This window comes from Phaenicophaeus curvirostris, chromosome 15 (genome assembly GCF_032191515.1).
Source record: "Phaenicophaeus curvirostris isolate KB17595 chromosome 15, BPBGC_Pcur_1.0, whole genome shotgun sequence".
Taxonomy (NCBI): domain Eukaryota; kingdom Metazoa; phylum Chordata; class Aves; order Cuculiformes; family Cuculidae; genus Phaenicophaeus; species Phaenicophaeus curvirostris.
Window position 1 is genome coordinate 6,292,386 of NC_091406.1, and position 16,329 is coordinate 6,308,714.

A 16,329-nucleotide genomic window follows, 5' to 3' on the forward strand; every position below is an offset into this window, starting at 1 on the left:
GAGAGTGCAAAAACTGCTGGCAACTCCGTCTCATTGCCAACAGATTGGCAACTCCAGGTCTTCCTTTCCACAGCAGAGCATGGTACCAGTCTTGCTTGTGCAAGGAGTTGCAAGGGACTTAGTTTCAGGTCTCAGAGAAGATTTTGCTCCGAGGCTACAAAGCAGAGAAACTTTATATCAGCCCATCAGGTATAGTAGGACCTGACTGTCCAAAAGTATTTCTGTATCAGATGGTTTAATAAGAAATATTGCCTTTCCTAATGCCACCAGACTAAGCAGCATCCTAGATATGGAGAAGGGACCCCAAAATCTTCACATTACAGCTGGCTGTGACACTAAGATGGACTCTTGCCTTCCATACAAAGGCAAACATGGGTTCTTAGAGACCATTTGGATCAGTTACTGTCCCAGTGATCCAGGAAGTGAAAGAAGCACAGAAGAACTTCTCCTGAGGTCAAGATGTTAATTCTTTATCGGTCGTGGGGGAGAACCTGGGACTGGTGAAAACTATCTTGCTCTGACTTCTCAGCTCTCCTACTCAACTTGAAGTCAAGCTGGGTTGGGAAGAAAAGTGATTTGGTTTGTCCCAAGGAGCAACTCCTGCAGAAAGGAGCGAGTTGCAGAATTACCTGTGTTTGCAAGCAGGGAGGATTGGCCTGACTCGGGGAGCTGCATCAGGAGGAAAGAATGAAAGAAGACAGAGCCATGCATGATGCTTGACTTTGCCTGGTGTGCTGCTTCACACCGCTCAGTCAATCAGACAAGCCAACAAAAGCTCCATAAGCTGGTGTCGACATTACGCATCCACACATCCCGCTGCTGGGGTCTCACCCTGACAAATGGAATGGGCTCTTTTCCAGGGTGCGGGGAATTTAAAAGCTCCATCACTTGGCTGGCAAGGACGCTGCTTTCTCCCTAATCGCAGGGAGAGATTTCATTTCCTGGTTCCACCCAAGATCCCCATTTGATAAAGCCGAGAGGTTCTGCTGTGGGTTAACTGCACGCGAAGAGTTTTGTACAGAAGCAGCTTGTTCAGGCTAGGGCAGGGAAATCACCACAGGACTCTCTGGACCAACAAGAAACACTTAGAGGGGCCTCACTGCCAATGGCTATAGCTACTCACTGCCCTGGGGACCAGATCTGCCTGTCTCCTGAACACATGCCTGCAGGCCCATCTTCCAGCTCACCCAATTAAACATATGCCCTTCCTGGCCAACGCTGGCAGCTGGCCCCGCCGAAGCATTGCCTCTGCGGATCTGCAGGTCAGGGCAGTGCTGTTGAGATGTGGCACTGGGGTGTTTCTCCAAACCCTCCTGCCTCTCAGAAACAGGCTGGATGGTGCAACCCCCTCGGTCACCCCTGCTGAGTCTGGCACCCTCTGAGCAAGCTGGCTTAGCCAGGGACTGAAATGCTCCAGCTGTCGTGGGGAGGGTGAGCAGCCAGCCTTGTGGTGGGCACTTCCCAAGTGGTCCCAGCTCCTATTGCTCTCCCATGGTGCCTGAACCGATTAATTAGCAACCTCCAAATCTACAGCAAATGTCCACTCTCTGGTGTGTTGGGATCCAATGGGCCCTGAGGCAGATGGACAGTTACATCCCTCAGGGACAAACAACTTTGGTTTCCCCTTTGCAAAAAGGAGAGCTGGTCTGTGGGTCTGGCCTTGGAGCCTCAGCATCTGCTGTGCTGAAATCCTCTGTGGGTATGTTTGCACAGGAGCATGCAGAGACTTGCAAGGGAAGGGGCGATTATCTGCCTGGAACAAGAGCCGCATTTTCCCCAACAAGCGGGAGCGTATGTGCTGGGGGAGGGGAGGATCCAACCCTGAGCAGGAATTGGCTCCCTGTGCTTGTGTGTGCACTGCAACCTCTTTGACCAGCCTTGATAATGAAGCTGCTCTGATGAGTCAGGATCGTTCCTGCGGAGCCACAAACTACCAAGCATCTCCCAGCTGGGCAGAACATGTGGGCAAGCAAGGCGGATGCTGTCTGCAGAGAGGGACAGGCAGGTTGCATCTCTCTCATCTTCTTGAAGCCTCCCAAGGGGCATAGAGTGGATCTATTTGTCACTTTACATTGATAACCAAAGGCCCTGAACCTTGTCTCTGTGTGCAAACCTGATGCCCTCTCTGAGACAACCTTTTTACCCAGTAAAACTCTGAACTGGAATTAGAGCATCTCCAGGTTATCTTGGCTTGAGGTCCAAGAGGAGTCTGTTGATCGGGTGGGTTTAATTTAAGCCAGTCATCATACTTAATTTGGGGGATAAAGGCTGGTGCCTAGTCTCCCCAGCACCCAGTGCAGGCTCCACTAAGACTTTCGCTTTTGAGGCTGAATGCTGGGTAGTCCCTGCCCTTTCACTCACAGGAGGGCACCACCACAGAGCTCACCCTGGAATGAGGCCACTCACTCTCTATGGTGTTGCACAAGGCTGTTGTGTGGGACAGATCAGACACAATGGATTGCTGAGAGTGAAGGACTTTTAGGTTGTGGCACTGTTGGACTGGAATCCAAATCTCTTTGAATGCTTTTGAAGGTCATAACCACTGCTGTGCTCTGATCCCCTAGTTGGCTTCCCCGCTGAGGACGATGCACACTGATTCCTACATGGCACTGCTGACAAATCCCTTGCCCCTTTAAAAGAGATGAAGTCATCTGCCTCTGAAGCTATTTGGCACCAGCACAGAGTCAGAAGCTCAGTGCAACAGAAGGCTGGGATGCCAGCCCACAGAGGGGATGTCATCACTCTACAGACAGATGGGACCCTGATGGGATGGGGTGAGATGCTGCACAAGACCCCAGGAGAAGGTTTGGTGTTGCAGGGAAGGCAACGAAGACCTGCTGGCAGAGAGTACCAAGGTGTGCCATGCTTGCACTTCCATTGTCCGTGTCAAGTGGAATCCCATCAGGAGGTGGGAGCTGTGCACTGTCCTCCTGGAAGGGCACGGGCTGGACCATGGCTCTTATCATGGGATGAGCCAGTGAGTCAATGTGTCTCCTCCTCCCCCTCCATCCGTCTGCGCAGAGCAGGTATTAGCTCATCTCAAGCCAATCGGTTTCCACCGTGTGCTGGATGGCTGATCTCATCGTTGGCTGGAGCGACAGTGACTGAATGCAGAGCAGTGCGTGACTGCAGTCCCCACAGGGTGGCCGTCAGGGCAGTGCGTGGAGAGGAGCCACCGTCTCCCCGTGAGGCTTGGGGAAGTGACCTCAAGCAAAACTGCCCACCAGACCTCAATGGATGCTGGACAAAGTGAAGTCTTTGCCCGCGTGCCCAGGGAACAGCCTCTCACTTCCAAGTCTCACAGGGGGCTTCTTTCTTGGCTACTGAGGTAGTATTACTGGCCTTACATTCTCAGAGTGCCGACACTCTTGTAGCACAGACTCCTTAACCCTCCTAGCTTAATTAGTTCAGGAGCTGGTACTCTTCACAGGACTCTACTGGGTCATCATGTTCTTCACTGGAATGTTCCAGGCCACTGTAAGTGTTTTTGAAATTACTGTACTGGAGCCCCTTCTCCCCATCAAGCGCTGTAAGGCATGGTGGCTCCCAGCCAAGGCAGAGACTAAGCAAGTCCCTCCTCATGGCCCTGTTGCTCAGGAAGGAGCTGGGGCTGTGGTGGATGGATTAGTGCAGACACACCTTTCCATTGTCGTGGCTGAGAAACCAGGCTTCAGCTTGACTTTTGTGCAGAAGAAAGAGGTTGATGGGAGCGGCAGTGAAGAAGGGTAGAGGGGAGACCACGGGAAATGGTTGGGTCTCTACCTGGAGTGGGGAAAGAGGACAGCAAATTAATTTATCTGAAGGGTGGAGCAGGGATGAGAGCTTAAATTACAACCCCATAAGTTCATGTGTCTCCCCAGGGGGAATGAGTTGTTCCCAGAAGATGCCTCTCTGCCCTCACTGGCCCCACTAGCTTAGACTAGATGTTTGAGTCCAGGGCACTGGATCACATGTTGTGGATTGCACAGGCGCTGGGAGATCCGGCACGGGCAGCGCAGGGGACTGCGTGTCTCTTACTTCACTCAGAGGTTTCCATTTAGCCTGGCTCAAGCAGAAATCCTTTCAAAGTGTAAGTTAATTTTCAAGTAGGAAAATAACTTGTGTTTGTTCTGGTTTGGCCTGAAAAATCCTAGACCATCAACTCTTTTCTCTAGAGAAGACCACTCCTCTCCTGCTTTGTCTTGCTTTGGGAAAAAAAATCTGTTCTACCTCAGCCCAGATCCTTTGTACACTCTTCTCCCTTGCGTAGCAGTTTATAAATGTTTCTCTGTTAATCAGTTGTCTCAATCCTATATTTTCCTGCTCTCCTCTCCAATCCTCATTGTCTACTACTTCTCCTTTGTCTTGCTGCTGAGACTTGACACCCAGTCATGCCTGGCGGAGAAACCAGTCTGGAACTTCCTTGCTCCAAGGGCATTATAAAGAGGTGCCATTGTGCAATGCAGCCTCGTACCAGGAATACAATCCCTGTGATGATTATCTTGATACCATCCTCACTGAACCAGGGGAGCCAAAATAAGAATTTAGAGCTAAACAGCTCTTGTTTACAGGAAGCCAGAGCACAATGTCTGGGCTTGTACCAGTGTAGCAGGAGATGTTGCTGTTGTCTTGGACTGCAAAATATTGATGGATGGCGTGTCCCTGAGATTTCCCAGGGATGTTGTGGAAGCCGTTTCCCTGATTTCACAGCAGCCCAAGGGGAAAAGTGCTTACTTGGCTGAACCGGACAATCAAGCAAGGGCCATCAGCTTTATAGACTGTTATGTTTGGCCATGAGCACTGCGGGCTTTGTGACTTAAGCAGCGCTCTGCGCATTGATACAGAGAAAGTTAGGGTCTCAGACACATTGTAAAGGGTGGTAGCCACCAATGGACACAGTACCAGCAACCCAAATCTCTGAATTTGTGCTACTGAACAAATCCACTGTCCAAACTCCCACTGACTCTTACAAGGTACCACAGGAGAGAAGACAAACTTCTCTCCCAACAGGGAAACTATTTTCTGAGGTGGTTATTGCCTTCCTTCTGGGTTTACAAAACCATGGACCTACAGACAAAAAGCTGGTGGACTTCTCTGCAGAAATGGGTAAAAGACCTCATCTCCAAGGCTTGTTCTGCCCTGGGACAGTGTAACAAAAAACTGAGAGAGGAAATAAAAAATGTCTCACTGCTGCACAGATGTGAGGGAGGCCTTGCCCACATCTGGCAAGGAGTGTTTCACAATGGAAACAGCTTTCCTCAGCCCTCAGCACACAGCTGGGGGTGGTTGTTGCACCCACAAACAGGATGGTCCAGTTCCCATGGAGGTAGAAGGTTTGTTTGGCCAGTTTGATGAGTCAGAGAAAATTTACCGAGACCTTTTTGCGTCAGGAAACACATTTTGATGAAAACAGGATGAAGTTAAAAAAAGGAGTGCCAAGTGAGAGAAATGCAGATTGCAGGGGCATTTTCCCAGCCCAAACAGCGAATCTTAGCGCTGAGGGGTACCATCCAGCCCAGCTGGGACAGTGCATTTAGGCTTCACTATTGACCCACTACCTGCTTTCAAGCGAGTCACATTTGCAAACTACCCATAAAGCTACAGGTAAGACTTTGCTCAAAACACTTTGCCCAAGCACTCAGAGAAATGTCCAAGAGGTTTCTCCTTGGACGCGTGCTACTGGTTCTGGGCTCCTTCCCATTGTTGCTGTTGTGAGGGGGTAAGAACATTTGTAGGGCTGTCAGTCTTCTGGGCGAAACACTTGTGATGAGAGCAGGAGGAGCAGGTCATCTCTAGGCGTTGACCCAGGCCCACAATATTTCCCAGATGTCTGTCACCTCCCAATGCCTGCCAAGGAGACAGGGGGTCTGTTAACCTACTTTTCCTTGCTGGAGAAACTAAGGCTTAAAGACGTTCAGCTATACTTACCAATATTCTAAATCAAACAGAGATTATGAGGAGCGGCTGAGAGAGCTGGGGGTGTTTAGCCTGGAGAAGAGGAGGCTGAGGGGAGACCTCATTGCTCTCTATAACTACCTGAAAGGAGGTTGTGGAGAGGAGGGTGCTGGCCTCTTCTCCCAGGTGACAGGGGACAGGACGAGAAGGAATGGCCTCAAGCTCTGCCAGGGGAGGTTCAAGGTGGACATTAGGAAAACAATTTTCACAGAAAGGGCACTGGAACAGGCTGCCCAGGGAGCAGCCTGTGGTTAAGTGCTTAAGTCACCATCCCTGGAGGTTTTTAAGGGACGGGTGGACGAGGTGCTGAGGGACATGGTTTAGTGATTGATGGGAATGGTTGAACTCGATGATCCAGTGGGTCATTTCCAACCTGGTGATTCTATGATTAGGTGGGTGAGGGGGGCAGAGGAATGGAGAATGGGCCTGAGGACTAGGAGGTTTGGTGGGACCAGAAGATGCAGTCTACCAAAGGACTGTCTTGGGAAGGCGAGCCTGCCCAGTCTCTTGTGCATAGCCAAACACTCTGCCTTGTCAGGGCTGGTGAACATGCTTACCTTGTCACCCTGTCCAGTACATCCTTCCTTAGTGAACTGGGCATGAGGAGGCAACTCAGATGCTTGAAAGGAGGGCTGGTTACACTACTGGATAACAAAGAAAATGTCTCTTCAGCATGTCCTCTAAACACACAGCTTTTCTGGCTTGCCTTAAATCTGTGGAAAATGGTGCAATGAGGCCATGCATGGGAAGTGGATGAAAGCAAAAGGCATCTCTTCTTTGCACGTAGCACCAGGCAACGTGGCCCTGAGAGGACTGCAAAGCAGCCCCATAGTGCCAGGGCTTTGCTTACAATGCAGACCGTGCTCCAAGGTTGTGGTGCCCCCTGAATTCCACAAGAAAGGAGATTTCTCAATTTTCTGCTACCACCATTGATGTCGGGTTAAGGCTTTTGCTCTGAAGCAGCTTTAAATCTCCACCCTTCCATCCTTCCCCTGTCTCATGCAGTTTGGGCATAGCGTGAGCTAGAGGAAGGGTCAATGTTCATTAGAATAAATATGAGAAGCAGTCTGCCAGGAAGATAAACAGAAAAAGGGCTGGGTGTGAGGTGTGGAGAATCCCTAAAGCTGAGGGGCTTTGCATTAATTATCATAGTAAGTGTTTGAACAGCAAAATACCCTTCCCTATTTTCACGCACGTTCACTTTAAAAAAAATAAAAATCCTGCTTAATTGCTCTACTTAATTCATTAAAGGATTATAGCAAAGACTAAAGGAAAAAAAAGTGAAGTATGATGGGTGGTTCTGGCATCCTGCTCCAAACCATCCATGAATGTTTTGGAGGTAGCTCAGAGTGTGAACATGACTCCTCCGCCCAGCACTCCTGCTCTGCTCCCAGCAGAGCGGGGTGAACCCTCGTGCCCAGAAGCATTGACCACTGGCAAGTGATGGGTGTCAGGAGTGCAGCCCCACTCTTCCTTTCTCAGCAGATGGAAATTCTCCCCAGGACCATGACAAGCACCGAGTCCTTTGCAGGAGGCTTTGGTGACACCTCAAGCCACCCTCCAACCTTTTGCTCAGCTGCATGTTTGACAGATGCTCCTGACCCATTGACAGGATCCAGTACCAAGCTGTCCCATAAACCAGGGTTTTCTTGATTTCTTTTTAACAACAGAGCTGAAATGCTGCAGCAGGAGGCAACATTGATTTTTGACAAGTGTCCTCTGTACTCATTTGCATTGAGCTTTGAAAGTAAACATGGGAGGCTGGCTTATCTGTAGGCTCGTTTATATTTGAGTTCCCAAAGTTTAGATGTCAGGTTGATGCACGTGGTGGTGCCTGCATCACCTCTGGGTAGGGACCATGCTGGCAGAGAAAGAGTTAGGGGAAATGGTGCTGGTGGCTGGTGCAGGTGGGGAGTTTGCTGCCTGATGAAGGGGAGGGGAGTGGCTGGCAGGAGGTTAAGGTTAAGGAGAGAGTGCTCATCACTTCTCTAAGAGTGCTTTGGTGTGACCCAATCCAGGGTGGAGTGGTGGCTTTAGAGCATAAGAAGGATAAGGGTAAGTCCACCTGGGTGGGTCTAGCTGCCTTGAGGAGTGGAGGGAAGTGCTGCTGTGAGCAAGGGGCATGGGGGATCTTTGCAGGGCAAAGAGAAATAGGAATGGAGCTCTGCAGCTGGAGCATGTGTGTGAAGCCAGCTTTAAGCTAGTTTTTTGTCTAGAGGAAGGATGGTGGCTAAAGAGCCCCGAGGGACTGTGTTTGGGATTAGGTGTTTGGGATGCTGTTGCGGGGTCTCTGAAATTGTCTCATACCCTGCTGAGCAGCTCATTTGCTGGAAAGAGGTGGAGGCTGTCTTCCATCCTGCTCCTCATGGCTCTGCAAAGGGCTTCGCTGCAGCAAGTGAGGCTGTGTGTAAGGAGGCCAGGACAGCTTGGTCGTCCTCTGAGGTTTTCCTGTGCTGCATGGAGTGCTTTGCCCTCCTAAATCAAACTCCTGCAGAGCCTGAAGTCACCATTTCAACGTGGCCTCTTCCCAGCTGCCAATGCAGCCTAAGCCAAGATGGGCTGGGGAGGGGGAGTGAGGTATTGCAACCTGTTTCCTCCGGCAATGACTGTGTAGGCACAACTCCTGAGCCACAGCAGGGGCTATTCGGAAGCCAGGGTTTGGCCTGAAAGGAGAGCAGAGCTCTCCGTGGCTGTCAGGTGCCCTTAAATCAATGCGTAACATCCTGGAGCACCCAGGCAGGGCTCAGCCCCTCTCCAGAGCACCCCAGATTCAGCTGACTGGCCCAGCATTTTCTCTCTTCTTCCCTTGACTGTCCCTCTCCAGTATCGATGCTGACGGTGGGTGGTAGCAGGCACCTCACAAAAAGGCCATGTTGGAACTACAGACTTGTGTGTGCATGAGGGGGAAACTAGAAATCATTCTTGAAACAATGTCCCTTTTCAGAGCCTTGGCTCCTGGCAAGAATAATCAGTCCTCCCTGGGAGGCTCAGCCTGGCAGCAGCTCTGCCTGGTCCTGCCCGAGTCGAGGCAAACCTGTGGATTGCTCAGCTGTGGGGTGACATGAGATGCTTCAGCAGCTTCTTGGAGTTGCTGCAGCTTGTTGTGGCTCTGGAGGAGGCTGGGAGGCAAAAGCAGTTGATGTGTTTGCATGGGCAGGTACATCTGTACGCGCAGGAGCGCTTGGGAGGAGTGGGTTGTGATTTGCTCTGAGGGCAGCTCCCACGGAGGATGCTGAGGTGGAGATAGAGGGTGGAATCAATCTGGATGATCATCCGTTGTCAGGTGGGAATAGGTCTGGTAACTTTTTCTGTGGGTCAGAAGCTTGTACCAAGGCAGAGATCCCAACCCTGGGCAGCAGCTGATTGCAAGCAGCCTTGTGCCCTAGACAAAGCTACTGTCTGCAAGACAGCTGCCCTTACTGATGAGTGAAAATTAAAGGCTGTTTGAAGGGTCTCAGGGTCTGAATAACTCCATTTCCTCTGAGCAGAGGAAGAGGTAGTGTGTTTGTGTCCTCTGGAGACATTTGCAATGGTGCTGCTCAGATTACAGGTGGGTGTGTGCTCAGAGATTTAACTTCAGGAGTTGTCATCAATGCATGTTCACTGGGGACTTATTTTTGCAAATGAATCTTGTGCTGCTGTGGATGTAATATTCATTGTTTGAAATGACCTCCTGGAGTTTTTCCCCCTACTAACTTTTATGTCTTTTCCATTATAAATATAGTCCCATTATCTCGTTCAAATGGGTCCTGGAATGAATGCTGTGGGCTGTCTCGTACCCCAGCTTGGAGAATTCAGATTTTATTTGCAACGTGCCAGGGAATTTTATTTTCCAGTATCAACTTGTGCTGTAATTGTGAACTTCCTCTTGCAAGAGAGATCTGGGTTCCTGCTCCCTTAGCTTTGGGAATGGGGGCTGGAAGAGTAGTGCTGGTGTTTTTTGGTGGGTGTTCTAAAATCCCACTTATATTCTAGAAGTTTTAGAAAAGCTGCTGCAAAAGAAGTGGGACTGGGGGACACTCTTTGTTGCACAACATCTGGAGGGGGAGATGCAGGAAAAGCCATAGCAGCTGGACCAGCCCTGCACGAAAGATGGAGGGAAGTCCCCTCTTGCTTCCTCCACCCTCTGCCTTCCCTCCCCAGCTCCTCTTTCCTGCTTCCTTTGCCTCCTCTTGGCAAGCTCTGACAGTCTGACTCTGGGCCACCTAATTGAGGATCAAAGCCAAGCTCCCTACCTGTGGGCTGGTGGGGAGTGGAGAGGACAGTGCTGCCCTGTCACCTGCCCTGCCTGACTGACTTGTGCCTGCCAGCGTAGTCTGCAGGCTGCAATTAGGGTGGAAGAGGAGAATTTACTTAACCTGCTCCTGCCAGACCCCAGGGTGAAGAAAGTTGTTTTTTAAGGGTGACAAGATATGGTTCGGGAGGGGATCAAAGGCTTCCTGCCTACCTGCAGAAGCAGTTGGTGATGCAAAGCTGCACTCTCTGGGGTGATGATCAGCCCCGCGTGCCAGGCACACCTCGCCCTCCCAGCCCTGCTGGTGGTTCCCCCTAACCTCAGCACTGGCCTCATACCGGCTGCTCCTCAGGGATAGAAACGGGCTCTGCTGAGGACAAGACTCCTTCTGCCACCAACCCCTTCCCCTGCGTCGGGGTGTGCAGAGAGCTGGCTGTGGCCCATGGCATCAAAAGGCTCTTTGGCTCTTCCTGGGGGTACACGTGGCACCCCAGCATGATGCTTCTAGGGGCAGAGCTGTAGAAATTGCATTACCATTAAAATGCAGCCTGCACTGCCTGGCAAGTGTGGAGGAGCCTCTGTTCCCACGGACTCATTTACCTGCTTGGAAGTGGAAAGTGCTCAGTACCTGGCGGGCTCTGCTGAGCTAATTAATTTATTTAATAATGGTACTTAGCTGCTCTCTGGGCCTAACTGCTTTGCATCCCAAAGGGTGGTGAATTTTTAGAAATTCCCAGTGGAGATGCTCCTGGTTTATTTATATAGATAGATATTATTGTTTTTTTCCTTGTTCTCTATTGTGCGCAGCATCTTGCGCAACAGGGCTCTGGCTCCGTGCCCTGCTCTGACATGCTGCTGTCATACACACGAGCTCTCCCACCAGTCTGGGGACACTCCTGCTCAACAGCTTCATCAACGCTGTGGGCTCTGCCCTTTGGGAGAATAAGTCCTAGGGCCGCATGAACCAGAGAAGCTAACGATACAGCCTAATTAACCTGAATTCTTCCGAGGGCTGCAGTCGCTAGAGGGAGACGGGGGAGCCCCTGTTGCTAGCCTGGGTGTGAATGATTCATGGGCACCCTGTTTCCCTTTCTCTGCAGTTCCTGGGAAGAAATCCAGCTGGCTTGGAAAGGTGTGGGAGGACACCCTGCCAGCTTTCCATCATGTCATCTTGGCATGGATGTTCCCAGTTGACACCTTCCCCTCTCAGCTGCAGCTGGCTGGAAGTAGGACCAGGCTGTGTCCTAGAATATGGTCATGCATTTCCTAGCAGGGATTAGGAAAGCCTGGTTGCCTTACTGGGAACCTCTGCCCAACTTCCATTCTGCTCCTGGCAAAGCTGTTGGGACAGTTGACTAGGGAGCTTGGGTGTTGTTGTAACACAAAATGGAAATCCTGATCAAAGCTCCTTTGCCTTAGGGACCAGCAAGAAAACATGGGTGTGGGAAAAAGTCTGTTACACTGTAGGGCAGGTGCAGGGCATGCAACTGGAATTACCCAGAGCAGCGCCAGCAGAGGCATCCAGGCTCTGGAGCACCAGAGACGTTGGCTCCATGCTGGGGCACAGGTGAAGATCTTGCCCTTGTCCCCCCAAGAACCTGGTGCCGTGACAGAGTTCAGCCAGATGGAGTCCAGCATCCTCCAACCAGAACCTTCGGTGATTTAGGTCCCTTCTGTACATGAAGGGATTTCCGTAGGTAGATCACATCCTGAAAGAGAAGAAAAAGCTCCCGGCAGCGTGGCTGGAGGAGGAACTTTTCTATTTGAGCTCAGCGGGTACTGGGATGTGGTAACCTCGCCAGCACAATGAGGTGCCGGCCGCTCCCAGGGAAGGCTTGCTCACCGGATGCTGTTCTCCACGCTTTCCCACCACTCTGCACGAGTTTGCTCTTCTCATCATCCTGAGATAGACCTAGACCTGGGTGTTTCCATGCTAGCGGGTTGCTCTACTCCTCGCATCCTGATTCCTACCCCAAATGGCATTTTTCTCTGCTGGTGAGTCACACATTGTACTGTTGCAATACTCACCTTGCTGCGACCTCTGAGAGAGCCATGTCCCTGCATGCAGGAGCTCATTCGGGGTGCAGTGATTCAGCTCGGATCAGAGGACTTGTGCCTCTTCCCTGTGCACAGCTGTGTGTATCCAAGAAGGCCTTTCTGCCTAGTAGGGAGTGAATCACCCAGGAGTGGTTTACCCAGCCCTGCCTGCTGCCAGCAGGAAGGGGAATGGGAGGAGAGGAGAAGGGGAGCCAGGCTGGGAATCCACTGACAGGGAAACCCTCCTGCAGCTGAGATCAGGGCAACGTGGCAATGCAGCGCTGGGCTTTGGGGTTGCAGAGGAAGAAGAGTCAAGTGGAGGTGTAGCATTTAGTTGGTCTTGTATGGGCTTGCAGGCCACCCCAGCATCTGTCCTCCTGGAACAGAGAGCAGCTGGTGCCTGCCCTGCTCTGACTGCATGGGCTGCAGTTTATCTCCAGCCTGGTGGCTTGGGCTCTGCTGGTGCTTCAGGTGAGCTGGGACACGGTCAGTGGAGAGAGGATTTCTGCTTTGTCATGTGTTGACCTGATGCTGGGCTGATCTCTCTGATGTTTTTCCTAGCTGCTCTTTGGAACTAGAGACTAGGGGTATTCTAAGCCAGGGAGCTGGTACAGGTCCACCCTGTCATCTCCAACAGGCAATGGGTGGTATATTGAGTGGAGGGATTGAGGTTTCTCTGTGTTCTTTCTGCTATGTTATTTCACTTGCTGTGATCTGCATTTGCTGTACAGTCCAGAGTAGTTAAGGGCATCTAGCTTTTTTAACACAAGAACAATTATGTTGTGGTGATAACATCAGCTTTAAAAGAAAGCCACTTGGTGAGCCTTCCCCTCTGGCCTGTCTGTTTTGGTGTACTTTGCAGTATGTTGAGCATTAATCATTTGGAGCATTTTTGCACTGGCTCCTGGTGGAAGGGAGCTGAGGGGAAGGCTGCTTTGAGCTCCCAGAACAGCTGATTTGATGGATGAGTCTGGTGATCACATGTTTAGATGGGGTTTGTAAAAATATGTCCCTATCAGGCCAGAGGAGCCTTATGGCCAGCAACGAAATGGAATTCTGCCCCAGGAGCAATCAGAGAAAGTGAAGGACCGGGGCACAGACCCAGGTGGCTGGGACCACAGTCAGCCTGACTGAAGGTTGCTGCGAACGGAGCTGTGCTCTGAGGTGCCTGCCAGGGTCTGTGCTTGGTTGTGGGTCTGACTTATGCTTTCCAGTGGGAATATTGGCCAGGATTGCTGAGCCTTGTTCTTGGCTCCATTCAGTCTGTCCAAGGAGTGATCTGGATGACAGCAAAGCTGTGTCTGATCTGGAAGTAGGTCCCTAAAAGACAATGTTGATGTGCTTGCCTGTCTGTCCCCACCCCGTGTCACATCAAATTCCGCTCATGCCTTCATTTTCAAGATGCATCATGGCTTATCCCACCTGTCCAAGCATCCTTTATTTGACACTAAGCAATGAGCTGTTGCCTGCTGGGCTTGGGATGGTGGCTTCCAATCTCCTTCCAGCTGGTGTCACCGTGCTTCAGGCACCTTCTTTGTGCAGATGAGTGCTGAGGTGTCCTAGGACGAGGACTGTGAGGCGCCGTGGTAATACACATGACCAATAGCTGCAGGGGAAGAACCTCAGATGCATGTCTGGGACAAGGGACCCATAGCTCATGTATTTCTGGCACAGGAATCAAGTGTCCCAATAAAATTGCAGCTCTTGAATGTTAAATGATAAATCTGACACTGAGAGGTGTGGGTAGGGAATTTCCTGCAAACTGCTGATTATAAACATGGCCATTAATAGTATTCCAAGAGGATCTTGTTCATGATTTATTAGGTTTGTGGGGGACAGGTGTGTAAAGCCACCTGGAATAAATCAGGTGAAATCCTGAAATGACTTTCAGCTGGTTCAACCCCTGCTACTGCAGCAAGGGCGGTGGGAGCATGGCAGTGGGCAGGTAGGTCTCCTATAGGTGTGCTGCAGTACTGGCCAGGAAAGGGTCTGCAGTCTGCTAACAGGACCTGAGATCAAGTGAGGATGTGAGTAAGAGGCTGGGAGGCGAGTTGTGAGGAGCTTGGTCCTTCCCAGGACCTGAAATGGCTGGGTTATGACAGGGTGCAGCTTTGTGCCCCACGCTGCTGAGGGAGGATGGGGGGTGGGAGGCAGGCATGTTGCTACAGTTCTGCCATTACCACATCCAAAATTATCATTCTTACAAACAAGGCGAGCAAACAAACCTCAGGACAAACTGGGACTCGTCTGAGGAAAGCAGGAAAAGGCAGGAGCCACCAGGTGAGGGGGTAGCAGGGTTGTTGCTGGCACTGCTGTTTAACCCGTCTCATCTGACCGTGCTCTGAGGCTGCTGGATGCTCTTGCAGTGATTGCACGATGTGTCTGGATTTCCCCTGCTGCAGTTTGGAAAGGGAAGATGTGGATATAAAGGAGTTGGGGGTACCTGGGGAGCAGCAGCTCCTCTGTGCTGATAGCTTCTCCTTAGCCCAAGGCGATTATCCAGCAGCAATTATCTCCTGTGGGTGCCACCCAGAGTGGGGTTTGATTTCCCCAACGTCTAATGACTTGTCTGAAGAAAGGCCTGTTGTAAAGCCTGCATCATGCTGCTTTGTGCATTAGTAGGAGGGTTTGTGCCAGGCTGACTTGCACTCAGACAGATCCCAGCAAATGAGCTCTGCAGAGGACACTGAGCAGCGAAGGGGCCATCTGCCTGCACTTCAGAGCACCCTGGGCTGAGGTTTAAAGCCTAAGCTGGTATGTTGGCATAAGTTATCTTCTCATACAGCATCCCCACTTCCTCCAGGCTCTGGGTCTTTTCTGTCCATACTTTATACAACTTAGCTACTACATGGAGCCTAGTGCTGCACTGAAAAATGAACTTTGCATGCCATCACTGCCAAAGTTGGGCTGAGAGTGGAGATTTGCCACTGAGATATAGGAGAGGTCACCAGTTATTAGATGGCTTTTAACAGGGAATTAACCTAAGGGCTTATACACCAGGGCTCTGGAGTGGGTGCCTGTGCTTCAGGTAGCTGAGTGGACCACTGGGGTCATTCTGCCTTCTGAAGGCTTTCCCTGGTACCTGCAGAGCATCTCCTCTAAGCTGAATTTTCTTCCTGTTAAAGTTTCTTTTAATGGGAAATAAGTAATTCTGGTGATATGCTGACATGGAAAGGAGGACAAAATCTAGGGTTTGCTCTCATAATAAATCAGGTATCCTGCTAGGGTCACACTCCTCCTCCAGAGCACAATGTTGTTCCTCAACACCAGTGGCAACTAGTCATGTCTTTGGTAGGGAGGCAAATGCATCTTTATTGGACATGTGCCTGTGCTGCAGGCAAACAGCTTGTATATCCTGCATATTAAATCGGAAGGTTGCAGTCCTTGAAATGAGGAATTCTAAGCACCAGCACAGCAGGAATTGAGAAATAACTAGTTCCTTGACTGACCATGGGAAACCTAACCTTCTGGTTAGCTTCAGCACAAGCTTTGCGGCATCATGAGCAGACGGATGGCTGAGATCTTCTAGTATGTATTGGCTAACAATGACATGGTTCAGCTTATGTATAGATCGGATGACTGTCAGTAGCCTAAATGTAGTTGTTGGGCAATAGTTTGAGTTATACAAATAACACAGGTGTTGCACAACCAGGGAGGGGTAATTCTTTAGGTGTCCCAGTGCCTTGTCTGTAGCTCTGTTCAGCCGAGACTTCCACTTGGGCAATGCTATGGGAGAACAACACTGGGAGCACTGTGCTTCTTAATGTCACGCCTTATTCTATTGGACTCGATGATCCGGTGGGTCTCTTCCAACCTGGTTATTCTATGATTCTGGGCATGAGGGACAGATCCCGCACCCTGTTTTGCATTGTTATTGATGGGAACCTGCACCAGTAGTGTGTCACTTTGTCCTTGGTCAGCCATCTCTTGTCCCTTCATTTAGCACTGGCCAGAGCTGGGCACAGGAGCTGTGGCTGTTGCACAGAGATGCCATCAGCAGACATAGAACTTCTCTCAGATAAGCTTGGGGACAAGTTTTTCATCCGTATTTAAGTCTGGAGAACTTCACGCTTACAGCCCCAGGATGCAAGGAGCCCAGACTGACTGCAGCTGGGAACACACCC